Below are 15,927 nucleotides of genomic sequence, written 5' to 3'. Positions count from 1 at the left end.
GGGCTTGCAGTGGTGCCTGGGGCCTCGCCTCACAGTCCTCTCACACCTGCTAGATGTACTGGCAGGCTGAAATAGGGCTAAGAACTTTGAGGGGTTGCTGTGGGGGTACTCTGCTGTTGCTTTTAGGCAGAGTCCTGGATTTTTAATGCTCATCAGGGTCTAAATTCAGAACATCAGCAGTCAGGTGGTGGGGAGGGCCTTGCTATTGTTGAAATTGTGAAAGAGGTCTTTTCTCCTTACCTTTCAGATTGTCTTTGGCAGGAAAATTGCCTCATATCATCCACTTTGTTGGTTCTGCCATTCCAGTATTATATTATTTATTTTGAAGCATTCTTTTAAGGTTTGTTGGAGGAGATTTTCAGAGAGATTTGGGCACTCCTACCTCTACTTCAACATCCAGGACACCACATAAAATGGGAATTTTTGAAAAGCAGTAGTTAGAGCTATATAAGGTAAACTAAGAGAGAACAGTCATGAAAACCCAAATAGGAAAGTCCCTAGGAATAATCATCAACAATAATGCATCAAATGCAGTCCTTAAGTCAAGAAGGATTTAGACTCAGATAAGAAAATACATTTCTGCAATTAAGTTATCACTGAAAATTTTGGAGACAGTAGTTTTAATTGAAGGAGGAGACAGAAAGCCAAATTACAAAAAGTTGAGGAATGAGAGGAAGGAATTAAAAATGAAGTGGATGTAATGATCTTAAGGTATTTTTTTTCCTAAGCAGTTTTGCTGGGAAAAAGAAGAAATATGTAGGAAGATAACTTTTTAGTATAGAAAGATCTAATAAAGTTTTCTTTTCTTTGGGGAAGATACAGTTATATTTGAAAGCATTATAGAAAGAACAAGTTGATAGAAAAAATGAGTTCAAAGTGATTTGAGAGCTTGGGAAATGACCGTGTATATAATATTCTGAAGAAAATTATGAATCAACCATATTGTGGTCAAGGAGAAGGATTTTCTTTGGCAAGGAAAAGGGCTACATCTTTGTAAGAAAACGGAAGAAAGGAGCAAAGAGTTGAAGTGATTTTGAGATGAGGAGAATAAGAGGAGTTAAGTGTCCTCAAATGTTTTTTTTCTAGTAAAATAAGAAGAAAAATCTTCAGCTGAGAGAAGTGAAATGAATATGTAGAGGGGAGGGCTTGAGGAATGAATTGAGATGTGGAATAGTTGCAATAGGACCAAGATTGAGAATCAATTAGAGTAAAAAAGGCATATTTGGCTGTAGTGAGGGATCAGGTAAGGTTAGATAGTATGAATTTGCAAAATGCCCAGCAAGCTTAGTTTTAAGACTTCTAATTTCATTCATTTAGCAATTAGTAAATAGAAGCAAAAGCAATGGATGGTGGGGGTAATCAGCTACTGAGGCTTATGAAGAGTTGAAATGGCAAAGTATTAAGCTGAAGATTGATGGGACAGGAAAATGAAGTAATTGCAGGGGAAATGGCCTGAGAAAATTCTGAGTTGGATGAAATTGAGGTCTCGTTGAGTAAAGAATTGATGTAGTAGGGGGGTGAACTTTATATAAAGGTAGAATAATTGGATATAGTTATATAAGGGATTGTTAAAGTTTAAAACTATGGAAGTGAAATATTTGTTGATAATAGCAAAATTTTATGTGAAATTCCTAAGTGGGGCTGAGGTGGAATCAACAAATAGGTTTTTGGACTTGAACTGTTTGAGGAAATGGAATTTAATGAATTTGAGCAATCATTTATATCTAGAATAAAGACCATTTGCAAGGGTAGAAAATGAGGAGGGAAAAAAAGGTAAACTAGTACCTAAACTCCTTGAGAAAAGAGGGAGAATGATTTGAGATCAGCATAGTACAACCATGAATTTGATTTGATTTGATGGAAACTTTAAGTGAACTTCAAAAAAGGAAAACTTACTGAGTGAAGGAAGCAAAGGAAGGGTTTGGAATCAATAGTGAAAAGTACTGTGTTCTGATATATTTTTTAGAACCAGTGTGACAGTGTGACAAAGGAGGTTACAATAATTGAGGTTTAAGGGAAGGAACATAAATTATGAGAGACATAAGTCCAAGAGGAACACAAGCTTATTACAAATGGAGGGCACAATCGAAAGTGTTGGCAATGTTGACATGATACGTGACTGAAGTTGAATTGAGAGAAATGGGGATGAAAAAACATGAGAAAGGAACAGAAACTAGTTTTCCTCTAAATAGCTGATAATTATGGCTAGAAAGAGAAATATGAGAAGCCATGAGAGTAGAGTAGAGGACAGCAAATAGAAAGAGAAGCAATGTTCAAGAGAGAGTTCAGATGGATCTAGCTCTATTCCTTCACTTGAGTTGGAGAGAAGAAGGAGTTGAGTTTTGTCTCCTATTAACAAAATGCAATGGTCATTAGTCTGAGTCTAGAATTGTCCCATAGCCTACCTGATACCAATGGCCCTGCTCTCCTCTTTTAGAAGTAGCCTCGAGGAGTTAGAGCTGGATTTCTAATGCCTTAGTTTATAATCCCCCTCCAGTGAACTCCTCCCTACACAAAACCCCATGATAGGTGAAGCGGACCCAATTTGCTTTCAATAAAGATTATTTGCTAAGGTTGTATAGTTATTATAATTGGTAAAATATATCCTTTAAAATGTTGTGACATTCCTCCATGAGTCAAAATATTTTCCAGGGGAAAGTGGGCTTGAGTTTAGAATGCAGGGGCCGCAAAACTTAACGCATAGCTCTTTGCTGCTGGAAGTCCTTTTCTCAAGTTGTGGGATGATTAGCTATTGTATAGCTTTTCTTCTGGCCTCTCTGTAGAGTCTAGAACCAGCCTTTCTTCAGTGGTTCTGGATTGTCCTTCATTCACTGTCATAAGTCCTTGCAATCCCAGGGTTACTGTTGAAAGGGTAATGAAAATGTCTGAATCTCTCATCCCTCTGAAGTGTCCAAAGGCTTCCTCTTTTCAAAGGAAGGACAAGAGATCTAGGAACTCCTCTACCTATCCATTTGACATCAATTTCTTCTCTTGGGCCAACAGGAAGATTTCTATCACTAAATTTCAAGATGTTCAAATACCAGATTAGAAACCAGTTTACTAGTTTGATACAAGTCTCATAATATGTGAATAATTCTCGTCATCCATTTTCAACATACTTACTATCACACCTAGTTAAACATCTTTGGTCAATTCAAAGAAGATATATAAGACTCATTCAAGCCTAGTGATTGATTCAATCAAGGAACTCTATAATTATTAAGATATATGGTTATTCTCAGTACACAAATGTATAATTATATGTGTATACACACAATATACATATATGTGTTTTACATGCAAATTTACAAATATACATACACACATTTCATTAAATAAGAGATGGCTAATAGTTCCTAGCACCTCCAACATTACTTCAGGGTAGTAGGGGGAGTCATATGAGGAGTTAGGCTTGGTTCTAAGATTCTAATAACCTCTAATCATCTAAGCAAGGTTGCCCAGTTCATTCTGATCATTTTCACCTTTATTGATCCATACACCTCATATTTTATTTTTATTTTATTCTTCTTGGGGAGAACCAAGAGCAGAATCTCATTGACCCTCGGGATTATTTGGTTTAAGTAAGATTATATTTACAAAGAGAACAGAACTCAAATTCCCCATTTGCATATGGCCCTTCCCAATTTAGAAGATGCTTTAGGGAAATGAATGCTATGACATTTCTTGGACTGCCTGGGAAATCTCTTTTGAGTTTAGACAGGGAAACAATTTTACAGGTACATTTTAAAAATCAAATGACACATTATCAAAATTAGTTTCCATTAGTGTATATGTGTGTAAGTATATATGTAACCAAACATGAATATGTATACACCCACATCTATTTTTACATAAGACATGTCTTGCATATTTAATGTTACTCCTTAAATGGACATTTTGCAGTTCAATTGTTTACAATCTTCCCTTTGGCAACTGATTAAAGAATAGTAGAAAGAGACTTCAGAAACCAGATGAAAATTAAACATGGTTAATTTGTACCTAGTAAATTCATGACTTCCATGTTATCTGATGCCCTTTAATTGATCCTGGCAAAAACAAAGTATTTGAGTCAAGTGTAATCTTAATTGTTAAAACATTGTTCACTCAGGAAAGGAGAAGACATGACGACATGACTTCAACCTGAAAAAATGAAGAACTGTGTTGTCTGAGCTCTATATTGTTGTTTTGTATATTCAAATAAATTCAGACATACATAAAGCCATAATGTTAGACATCATTGTTACCTCTACTGCCACCATTCTTATAATCATCAACATCATCATCATCATCATCATCATATCATACTTTTGACAATGTACCAAAGATTAAATACCAAAAAAAAAAGTCTTCACCAACTATTACCTATTTCCACTTCACTTTCAGAGAGCTGGAGTATATGTAATTCTAGGCTACATACCAATGTTTGAGAAAATATCTACCATTTTAGCATTTTGATGTTTTCAGGCCTTAAACAGCCTGTTTTATTGTTAGCAAACAATGCAATTTATTGTGTGTTCTCATATGCATAAATGCATAAATGGCAGAACATCTGTTCCTGAAAGAAATTATTTCACATCATAGGCATTTTAATAGTCATTCCCTTCAGGTAGTTCAAATATATCAGTAGTAGCATTTTTGGTGTTACATATGAATTTCAGAATGTGAAATACATGCTTCAGCATCTTCAGGTAGTGTGGGAAAATATCTGGCAAAAATATATGAATTGTTCAGGGCTTAGATGGAGGTAAAAAGAATTAGAATGGTAATAATCTAGTCTGTGGTAGAAGAGAGAACTTGACCTACTGGGCAATAACCACACTTGTGGATGTTATTCTACCCAGGGATATCCCTTCCTGTGTGTAGTTGAATATACATTACATTACTCATTAATGCTTTCATGACATTATTTATACAATTTTTTCCATAACGTTCTGTGGTTGACACATTATTTCCAATCAGAGTGATTTTAAAATAAAACAAGTTTTGAAATAAAGGTAGTACAGCATATAGAACATTGTTGGTGACAGGGAATCTTGAATTTGAATCCCTTTTTGGACATTTCCTAGCTTTGTGTCCCTCTGTAAGTCACTGCCTCTTTCTCAGTCTCAGTTTCTTCATCTATAAAATAGCAATTGCAATTACAATAAAGGGAGGATCTGAAAATGGTAACATATATAAGAAACTACAATTGTATTGAAAAGCATGCCTGGGAACATAATGCCATTCAGGATGCTGTCATCTAGGAACATAATGTCATCTAGGTCTATATAAGTTCCAGAAGTTTGAAGGAGCTCAAAAGACACTGTTGCAAAATGAGGAGATTTCTACTAATTATGAAATAGAAATAGGACATAGTAAAGCAGAAGCAAAGAGCTAGAATGCATTATTAAACAAGTTGAGTTCAGATATATGTAAATGAAAGAAGAGAAAATGGGTATTGGGAATATGAAGTGCTTTATTATGAGAAAGTAAGAGATTATTTTTAAGAAAATTGACAATCTAAGAGATGATGGGAGTTAGATAACAATAAAGAAAAAGTATTAGCAGAATAAAAACATGATAGCTCTCTATTTTAGCAATCATAGATTGTGCCTTTACTTGATGGTCAGGAATACTCCAGTTGTCCTGGGGTTCTTTTCAGGCAAGGAAATTGTCTGGCAGGCTTGAGTCACTACTGGATGGTTATTTGGCCTAGTGGCAACTGTTATGTTGATAATAACAGATATTTTGGAGAAGTAGATAATTATGCCAGGGCCAGTAACCTTCAAGTCACTTCTTCTCACAGACACTGACTGACAGGCTTCAGTGAGAAAGGAGGGGGTTAGACACTCCTGGCTCTCAAACCCCGTCCCCCCAAGCAGTTGAGGTTTCAGTTGGAAATGGAGACAATCTGAGGTACTTCTAGCAAGGTCTGTTGAAGCTGAACTCTAATGATGTTCCCCTTTTCTTTAACTTATATTCCTCACAGGTCTGATAGAGGAATAAGTAGAAGCTAGTTATCTAAATGTTGAAGGACTGAGATAGATGATCTTCTTAAACCTGGCAACTGACAGGATTCAAGCTAGATGACCAGACTTGAGCAGTGAGTATCTCCAAATAATTCCCAGGCACAGATATTGAAGGTAAAGCTTATATTAAGAAGTAAAAGGAAAAGCTAGAGGGGGTAATTAGGGTTTAAATAAGGAAAAGATGACCCTGATCTGTTAGGTTGAAGCTGCCCTTCCCCCCCCCATAGGAGGGGGTAAAGGACCTTTACTAAATTGGCTTTCTCATTGATAGTGAATATATCTAATCACTAAATTAATTGTTGTATTGATGTTGGTAAGGACTAATCCTCTTAAGCAGGCTAACTCCAGTGGAGTGAGAGTCAAGCCTAGAGATAGGAGGTCCTAGGTTCAAACTCGGCCTCAGCCACTTCCCAGCTGTGTGACCCTGGGCAAGTCACTTGACCCCCATTGCCCACCCTTACCAATCTTCCACCTATGAGACAATACACCGAAGTACAAGGGTTTAAAAAAAAACAAACCACGATGGCTTTGCCACAATGGCCACTCAGGTGAACCCCCCAATTCAGGAGCAGTAAGCAGTGATCCATTCACCTCAACCCCCACAAAGCAACTGCCTTAACTCCCTCTCAACTGCCCCCTCACCCAAAGTTCTACATTGGGGGTTCCCTGGAATTCTGGGTGAGGCTGACCCTGTATTTTGCAGGGATTCCATTTTGCCATCTCTACATAACACAACCAAGCTTCACTGTATGTTATAGATAAAACTATGATGAAAATAAAGGACAAATGAGCTGCATAGATTTGTATAACAATGCTTTATTAGTCTTTCTACCATCACATTTGTGTTCTAAGGTTATGGACCTATCTGCTTTTATAGTATGAATCATGCTGACAAAATAAAGAAGGAAAAAGCAATTGGACAAGACAAAATATATAAGGGAAAAGTCTGAAAGTCAAATATTTTTTATGAATTTGAAGGCTTAATTTTCAAGATATCTGAAAGATTTATTAAATATATTAAAATATGATTTTTAAAATTTGTGAAATAATAAACAACTGATTTCCTAGAGGATATCAACAATTACTCATCACTTATGTCTAATCTCTCATCCACAAGAATTTTAAATGAAAATAATACATAAATATTTAAGATATCCTTGATGAAGGCAATAGCAGAATAAAGACAAGTTTTTAAAAGATGAAAAAATAATATTTCACAGGACATCCCATTTTTTTCATCATACAACTGCCTAAAAGAAATCAAGAACAGAGAAACCCACTGTGCTTGTCTATTTCTATTCACACTTTGGTTGATTGTCCATGATTCTAATCATATCATCTGCAAATAGTAAATAACTTGGTTTTTTTCTTCATTGTCTGTTCTAATTCCTTTCATTTCAATTTCTAATTGGAAAGAGTTCTAGTCTATTCTCTTTACAGATAATGCTTGATGATGGTTTTAGATTGATACCATTTATCACTTTAAGTAAGGTTTCATTTATTCTAATTTATCTAATGTTTCTTCTCAGGAATGGGTATTATATTTTGTCAAATACTTTTTCTGCATGATTTCTATTGTTTTTGTTATTGATATGGTCAGTTATGCTGATGGTTTTCCTAATTCTGAACCAATTCTGAAATTTTGGTATAAAAACCACCTAATTATAATGTATGATTCTTGTGATATAATGTTGTAATCTCCTTGCTAATGTTTTATTTAAACATTTTGTATCAAAGTTCATTAGGGATATTGGTCTATATAGCTTTCTTTATCTGTTTTAACTCTTCCTGGTTTAGGTATCAATACCATATTTATTTCATAAAAATAGTGTGGAAAGATTCTTTCATCCCCTATTTTTCTAAATAGTTTACATAGTATTGAAGTTAGTTGTTCTTTGAAGGTTTGGTAGAATTTACTTTGAATCATTCTGGTCCAGCATCTTTTTTCTTAGGAAGTCCTTTGATCATTTGTTCAATTTCTTTTTCTGTGATGGGGTTGTTAAATATTCTATTTACTCCTTTTTTAATCTATGAAGTTTCTTTTTTGCAAATATTCATCTATTTCACTTAGATTATCAGATTTATTGTATAAAGTTGGGCAAAATAACTTCCAATAGTTGCTTTACTTTATTGTTCATTTGTTGTGATTTTGCTTTTTTCATTTTTGATAATTTGGTTTTCTTGTTTCTTTTTAAAAATCAAGCTAACACTTTTCCTATTTTATTTTTTTCATAAAACCAACAACTTGTATCATTTTTAGTTAACTGATTAATTCATTATTCAATGATTTTCTTTTTTTCAATTTTATTAGTCTCCCTTATTTTTCAAGATTTCCAATTTAGTATTAATAATATGGAAATAAGTTTTGATCAGTGATACATGTAAAACCAGTGGAATTGCTCATTGGCTATGGGAAGGTGGAGGGAGGAAGGGAAGGAAAGAACTTAAATCATATAACCATGGAAAAATATTCTAGATCAAACAAACAAGCAAATAAATAAATTTAAAACACACACACACACACACACACACACACACACACACACACACACAAAGATTTCCAATTTGGCATGTGATGGGAGATTTTAAATTTGTTCTTTTTCTAGGTTTTTAGTTGCATAATAAATTTGTTGATCTATTCTTTCTCTATTTTATCAATGTAAGCATTTATAGATATGAATTTTCCCTTTTATGCCATGTGGACTGCAATCCATAAATTTTGCTATTTGATCTCTCCATTTTGTTACTAAAGAAATTAATCATTTCTTTAGCAAAATTATTATTTCTTTGATTTGTTCTTTGACACATTCACACTTTAGGTTCTAATTAATTTTAGGGTTTTTTTTGCTCTTTGTTGAGTATAATTTTTATTTCATCATGTTCTGAAAGTATGCATTTAATATTTATGCTTTTCTACATTTTGGATTGAGGTTTTTATGCCTTGTGATGTGGTCAATTTTTGTGAAAGTGCCATGTATTGATGAAAAAAGTTATATCTCTTTCTATTCCCATTCAGTTTTCTCAAGAGGTCTACCATATCCAACTTTTCTAAAGTTCTATTTACCTCCAGAACTTCTTGTTTATTTTTAGTTGGCTTTATCTACTTCTGAGAGGGAAAGGTTGAGGTCTCCTATTAGTAACATTTTACTATCTATTTCTTCCTGTTACTCATGTAATTTTTCCTTTAGGAATCTGGATGCTATGTCATTTGATGCATATATGTTTAATATTGAAATTGTTTCATTGTCTATGTGCCTTTTGCATAATGTAATTTCCATCCTTATGCTTTTTGATTAGATCATTTTTTACTTTTGCTTCATCTGAGATCATCATTAGTATCCCTGCTTTTTTTTTTTTTAACTTTAGCTGAAGCATTGATGCTCCAGCCTCTTACTTTTACTCTGTCTCTCTATTCTAAATATATTTCTTATAGACAAGCATATTGTGGGATTCTGGCTTTTAATCCACTCTGCTATCATACTGATAGCCTTTTACAATGAATTTTTTTTTCTTTTTCATGAGTTCATCCAATTCACATTCACAGTTATGATTACTAATTTTGTGTTTCTATCCATCTTATTTTCCCCATGCGTACTCTCTCTCTCTCTCTTTCTCTTTCTCTCTCCTTTTCGCCTTTCTTTGTTCATAGATATTTTAATGAGCCTCAGTTCCTCCTTGAAACAAAGTCCTCAATATTAATGTAATTTCAATTCAAATTGATAAACATTTATTAAACCTCTACTTTGTACCAGACACTGTTCTTAATGCTATAGATATAAAGAGAAGCAAAAGACTGTCCTTGCCCTTAGGGAGTCTGCATTCTAATTGGGGACACAGCATGTAAACAAATATAAATAGCAAATTTAAAGACAGAATAAAATAAGGAAAATAAAATGAAGCACTGTAATCAAGAGATCTTAAGGAAGGCTTCTTGAAAAAGATGGTATTATAGTTGATACTTAATAGAAAGCTGGGAAGTCATTAGAGCAGAGAAATTAGAGCATGTTCCAGGCATGTGACATAGCAATAGAAAATGCTGAGCGTCAAGAGAAGGATTGTCTTTTTCATTGAACAATCAGGAAGACAGTACCTGGATCAAAGGGTTCAGATTGGGAAGTAGGATATAAATAGAAAGATGTTTGAAAGTAGAGGTGGGTGCTAGGTTATAAAGGACTTTGAATGGCAAGCAGAGCATTTTGTATTTGATCCTGGAAACAAAAAGGAGCTACTGGAATTTGTTGAGTAGTGGGGTGACATGGTCAGAACTTAATTTTAGGGAAATTACTTTAGAGACTTGGAGAAAGGAGAAACTTGAGACCAGCTGACTGAGGTTGCTATGGTGATCAATAATTGCAGTGATGAACGTTTGCACTAGGTTGTTGTCAGTGTCAGAAGACACAAGAGGTTTTATTTTAGATATGCTGAAATGGTGAAATTGACATGCCTCACAACAGACTGAATATGGAGTTGGGGAGTGGTTAGAGATAAGAATTCTGGGTGACCTAGAGACAGAACGTCCTAGGTTCAAATCTGGCTTCAGACACTTCCCAGCTGTGTGACCCTGGGCAAGTCACTTGACCCCCCATTGCCCACCCTTACCACTCTTCCACCTAGGAGCCAGTACACAGAAGTTAAGGGTTTAAAAAAAAGAATTCTGGGTGACTTATAGATTATGAGTCTGAGGGACAGGGAGAATAATATTGCCCTCTATGGTAACAGGAAAGGTGGTAATGGTTTAAGAGTTAAAGTGAAAGAAAACAAGTTTTTTCTCAGACATATAGAACTTAAGGTTTCCACTGGACATTCAGCTCAAAATTGGAAATGATCAGAGAGATTTGGAAAGGTAGATATAAGAATCATCATGATAATGCTGGTGATGGAATACTATTGTGCTCAAAGGAATAATAAACTGGAGGAATTCCATGTGAACTGGAAAGAACTACAGGAACTGATGCAGACTGAAAGGAGTAGAACCAGGAGAACACTGTACACAGAGACTGATATACTGTGGTAAAATCGAATGTAATGGACTTCTGTACCAGCAGCAATGCAATGACACAGGACAGCTCTGAGGGATTTATGGTAAAGAACGCTACCACATTCAGAGGAAGGACTGCAGGAGAGGAAACATAGAAGATAAACAATTGCTTGAATGCATGGGCTGAGGCGGACATGATTGGGGATGTAGACTTGAAACTACCACACCAATGCAACTATCAACAATTTGGAAATAGGTCTTGATCAATGACACATGTTAAAACCAGTGGAAATGTGCGTCGGCTATGGGTGGGGGGGGGGTTAAAGGGAAAGTAGGAGCATGAATCATATAACCATGTTAAAAACGAATATTAATAAATGTTTTTAAAAAAGAATCATCATGATAGAGAGTATTTAAATCCATGGAAGTTGATGATATCAATAAATAGAGGAGTATAGAAGATGAAAAAGGGTTCCAGGATAGATGCCTCAGGGATACCTATAGTAAACAGAAGGTAGGTGAGAGGAAAATCAAGAGAGGTTGGAGTTTTAAAAACCTGGAGAGAAGTTATTAAGGAAGGGAGAGTAATCAACAGAGTTGATAGCTGCAAAGATGTCAAGGAGAAAGAGGACTGAGAAAAAGCTATTGGATTTGACAATAAAGAGATTAGCAGTAACTTTGGAGAGGGCAATTTAAGTAGAATGATTAGTTCAGAATCTAGATTATAAGGGGTGAAGAAGAGGGAGAGGAAAGAACACAGGCACCTATTTTATATGACATTTTCAAGGAGTTTAATTACAAACAGCAAAAGAAATATAAGCGAATAAGATGACAAAAGAAAAAATAAGATATGATAAATATAAGATTCTTGTAGCAAGGCTACAAGAATCAACTGATGGCTTTTTTTTTAGGATAAGAGAGACATGGGCATGTTTGGAGGTGGTGAGAGATTAGCCAATGGACATGAAAAGATTAAAAACAGTGAAAGAGTGGGAATGACAGAGGGGAAATCTTTTGAAGACAAGATGGAAAGGAATCACTTGAAAAACTGAAAGGCTTAGTCTTGGTAAGGACTAAGTTCACTTCATGTGAACGGATGTAGGAGAAAAAAGTGGCAGGAGACATTTGAGTGGTAGAAGATAAGCTAGAGAGGAAAAGATGGAGTTCACAGTGAACAACTTCAATTTTTTTCTGTAAAATATGGGGCAAGATTTTCTGTTAAGAGACTGGAGGAATGGCTGAACAAATTGTGGTATATGCTGGTGATGGAATACTATTGTGCTCAAAGGAATAATAAATGGGAGGAATTCCATGTGAACAGGAAAGACGTCCAGGAATTGATGCAGAGAAGGAGAAAAACTAGGAAAACATTGTACGCAGAGACAGATAAACTGTGGTAAAATTGAATGTAATGGACTTCTGAACTAGCAGCAATCTAATGACCCAGGACAATTCTGAGGGACTTATGGTAAAGAACGCTACCCACATTCAGAGGAAGAACTGCAGGAGTGGAAACACAGAAGAAAAAAACTGCTTGAATATATGGGTTGATGCGGACATGATTGGGGATGTAGATTCTTAATAACCACCCTAGAACAATTATCAATAATATGGAAATAGGTCTTGACCAATGACACATGAAGAAACCAATGGGAATGTGCGTTGGCTACTGAGAGGTGGGGGATGGGGGAAGAGAGAGCAAGAACATGAATCATGGAACCATGGAAAATTTTTTTCTAACAAATAAAAATTTTTAAAAAGAGACTGGAGGGAGAGGGAGTCATGGGAGGTTTAAAAAAAAGTGAAAATGTTCAGAAGAGCCACAGCGCAGAGTGAGATATTAAGTTGATAAGAAAGGTATAAGTAGATTGTCTAGCAGCAGTAAGATTCCAGTTGAGCTTAATTTGTAGTGGACCTAGTCAGAGTAGTTGCAATGTTTTTTCTAACTTCCTGCAGTAGCATGTATGTAAATACAAAGATGAAATGGTGGGAGTAATACAAAATATAGCATTACATGAGTGTAGTAGATGATATGATAAGGAGAACAGGGATTCCAGAGAAGAAAACAATGTAGAGTTAAATCAGATCACAAAGAAGTCAAGATTAAGAGAGAAAGTGGCTAGTTCAGGGGAGATGGCTTGGGAGAATATTGAGAGATCAGAGAATATTGAGAGATCAGAGAGATCAAGGTTGCAGTATGGATGAACAATAGAGCTTTGCAAAGGAAGAGCCAGGGAGAGAGAAAAAAACATAGACTATGGTTGGAAAAGTGGATTTCAGAATTCTTAAAGATAGAGGTGTTTCATTTTTGATGATAGTAAGATTGAAAGATGACCAACTTTGTGTGTGGCAAATGTGGAGTAGAGAAGCTCATGGGAGATAAATGGGTTGCAAAACTGCATGGATAGAGTACCAGAGGGAGAATCAATATGTACAGTAAAGTTTTCTAGTATGAAGGCAGGAGTTAGGGAAGAAAGGAAATTTGTAAGCCATTCATTGAACTCACTGAGGCATTCAATGACCCAGAGATATGTAGAAAACAATTACCACGATGAGGGGCAGATATGAATTACATGAACATTACAAGAAGTTACTGGCCTAAGAAGGAGAGGGGAAAAGCCTTGAAGTGGAAATGTGAAGTAAATTGGCCCCACCTCATCATAAGTGTTAGCATCATCATGCTCATTAAATTTATGTTTGTATTTATATTATACCTATGCGTATACATATATATGCAAACATATATATGTGTGTGTCTTTGTGTGTATACATGAAGTTAAATTTCTTGAGAAAAAAGGCTTTAGCTGACTTGTCCTACATCTGAAATCAGCAAAAATATGGCAGCTATAAAATGGGCTCCCTTGAATAATTGCAATAAATGTTCCTCCAGGACTTTAAGGGCTCTCTGCTTTGAGACCAGCAACTAATGCCATTGACATAAACACTATAAGCTGGGTATCATGTCCATGATGAAAGTAATAATCTCAAAGTGGGGTTTGGGGCACTTTCTTAGAAATGGGTCTTTCTTCTTTCTATGAGCTATGTCATTATTATCAGATTTTTCCCTCTTCTGAGATGTATGCCACCTGGGCCTCAGGGTGTCAGAAGCCAAAATTAAAATACAGTTTTATTAATTTTTTTTGTTTCCACATCCCTTGGGCCAGAATCTATGAACAGATATTTTTATCTGCCTATAAGTCTAGGATATCCAGGAAGATGCTTTAAATTTGTTCTTTATATGTGGACTTAATTGCTTTTATCAATCATATGGATAACCTGAGATGAATTAGGCATTAGAATGTGAGGTTAAGGAAGGTTAAGGGAACACTGAGGCATTTTAATAAAATTGGGAAACCAAAAGTGTGTATGTGTGTATGAATATGCACATACACATTTTTGGTAAATTTATTTTGACTAAGATTTTAGTTTTCCTTGTATTCTATATATGCACATATATAACTACATTATATATATGCATGTGTATATGTATGTACCTATGTTTGTGTGTATGCATGTAAGAAGCTGGCATTTCTAGTTTTACGTTAGAAATTTCTTGACAATAACAGTATACATTTTTACTTGCCAAGAAGAATCTTATCTGAGGACAGCAGTCTTTGGACTTCCAAAGTGAGCTTAGTGAGCAGTAAGACTTGATTGTTTTAGAAGGGGAAAAACTGAAAATATGTGAAAAGACACTTAAAAAATCTCTTTAGTAATATTCTTAAGAAGAAAAATACCCAAGAATATTTTATATTAGAGGATTTAAATAGCATCCTGAAATGATGAAGGAACAAAGGAATCTAAGAAGGAAGGATTTAGTAAGCACTTGCAGTGTGTTAGGCACTATGCTAAGCATTTTACAAATATCTCATTTAGCATAGAGAAAAACTGAAAGTGAAGAATGCAAAAGAGGGAAAAAAGAGGAAATTCTTCCAATAGAGACTTTCAATATAGAGCATCTCAGAGATTCTAAAATGAGGCAGCAGAAAATTTGAGGAATGCTGGAGAAAACATATCCATTTCAGGTGATTAATTTATATTGCTGATTAAAAAAGGAGTGTCACCTCTACCTACCAAAGATTCACATCCTATATATCTACCTAACTGACAACCTCTTTAGCCACCTGGCTGTCAACTAGTTAACAGGCAATCATTTAAACAATTTTCTCAGATTTGTCAGCAAATCAAACAGATAATATTTTTCTCTCAAAACTGTAGTACGTAAAGTCCACAGGGAGTACATATTTTAAAGCCATAGGAATGGATCTTTCTCTTCTATCAGAGATTTAAAAATATTTTAGGGCCTTTACTGCAGGGGGTCTCCTAGACATACAATTAATGCATTCCTATCATTATCCTAGCTGAGATGCCATTCTGAAGAAGCTTTGCACATAGTAGGTGCTTAATAAATACTTGATAAATTTCTTTGCAATTAAAAACATCATCATCATTATCAAGCAATGAACAAGAAATAGAAAAATAAAGGAGGAAGCACAAGTTTGGCAGGATGGTAGAAGTGATACTAAAAATACATCAATAATATTCATTAGAGCTTCCTTGGGAGCCTTGAAAATTTTCAGTTTCAATATCATTGCCAAACCAGATACTTTTCCCACTCTCTCTCTCTGCAACCTTCATTAACTGCTCTACCTCTGTATAACAGTTTGGAGAGTACTTGTAATGTGTTTCAGGAGATTGAATTTGAGCCCTAATTGTTATTAGTTTTGCATAGCAATATAGCAAAGTAAATCTAGTGTTTCAGTTTCTTTAGTTCATTACCAATAACTTGTAATTTACACAAGACAAATTTCTAAATCAATCAACAAATACTTATTGAGTGCCTCCTATGTTCAAGGCATAGTTCTTCATAATTCAAATCACAAAAAAAACCTTTATCTACATTAAACTAACATAGAAACAGCTAAGATGTTTTATATAATG

This window comes from Gracilinanus agilis, chromosome 3 (assembly GCF_016433145.1).
Source record: "Gracilinanus agilis isolate LMUSP501 chromosome 3, AgileGrace, whole genome shotgun sequence".
NCBI classification, from domain to species: Eukaryota; Metazoa; Chordata; class Mammalia; order Didelphimorphia; family Didelphidae; genus Gracilinanus; species Gracilinanus agilis.
This window is presented reverse-complemented; position numbering follows the sequence as displayed.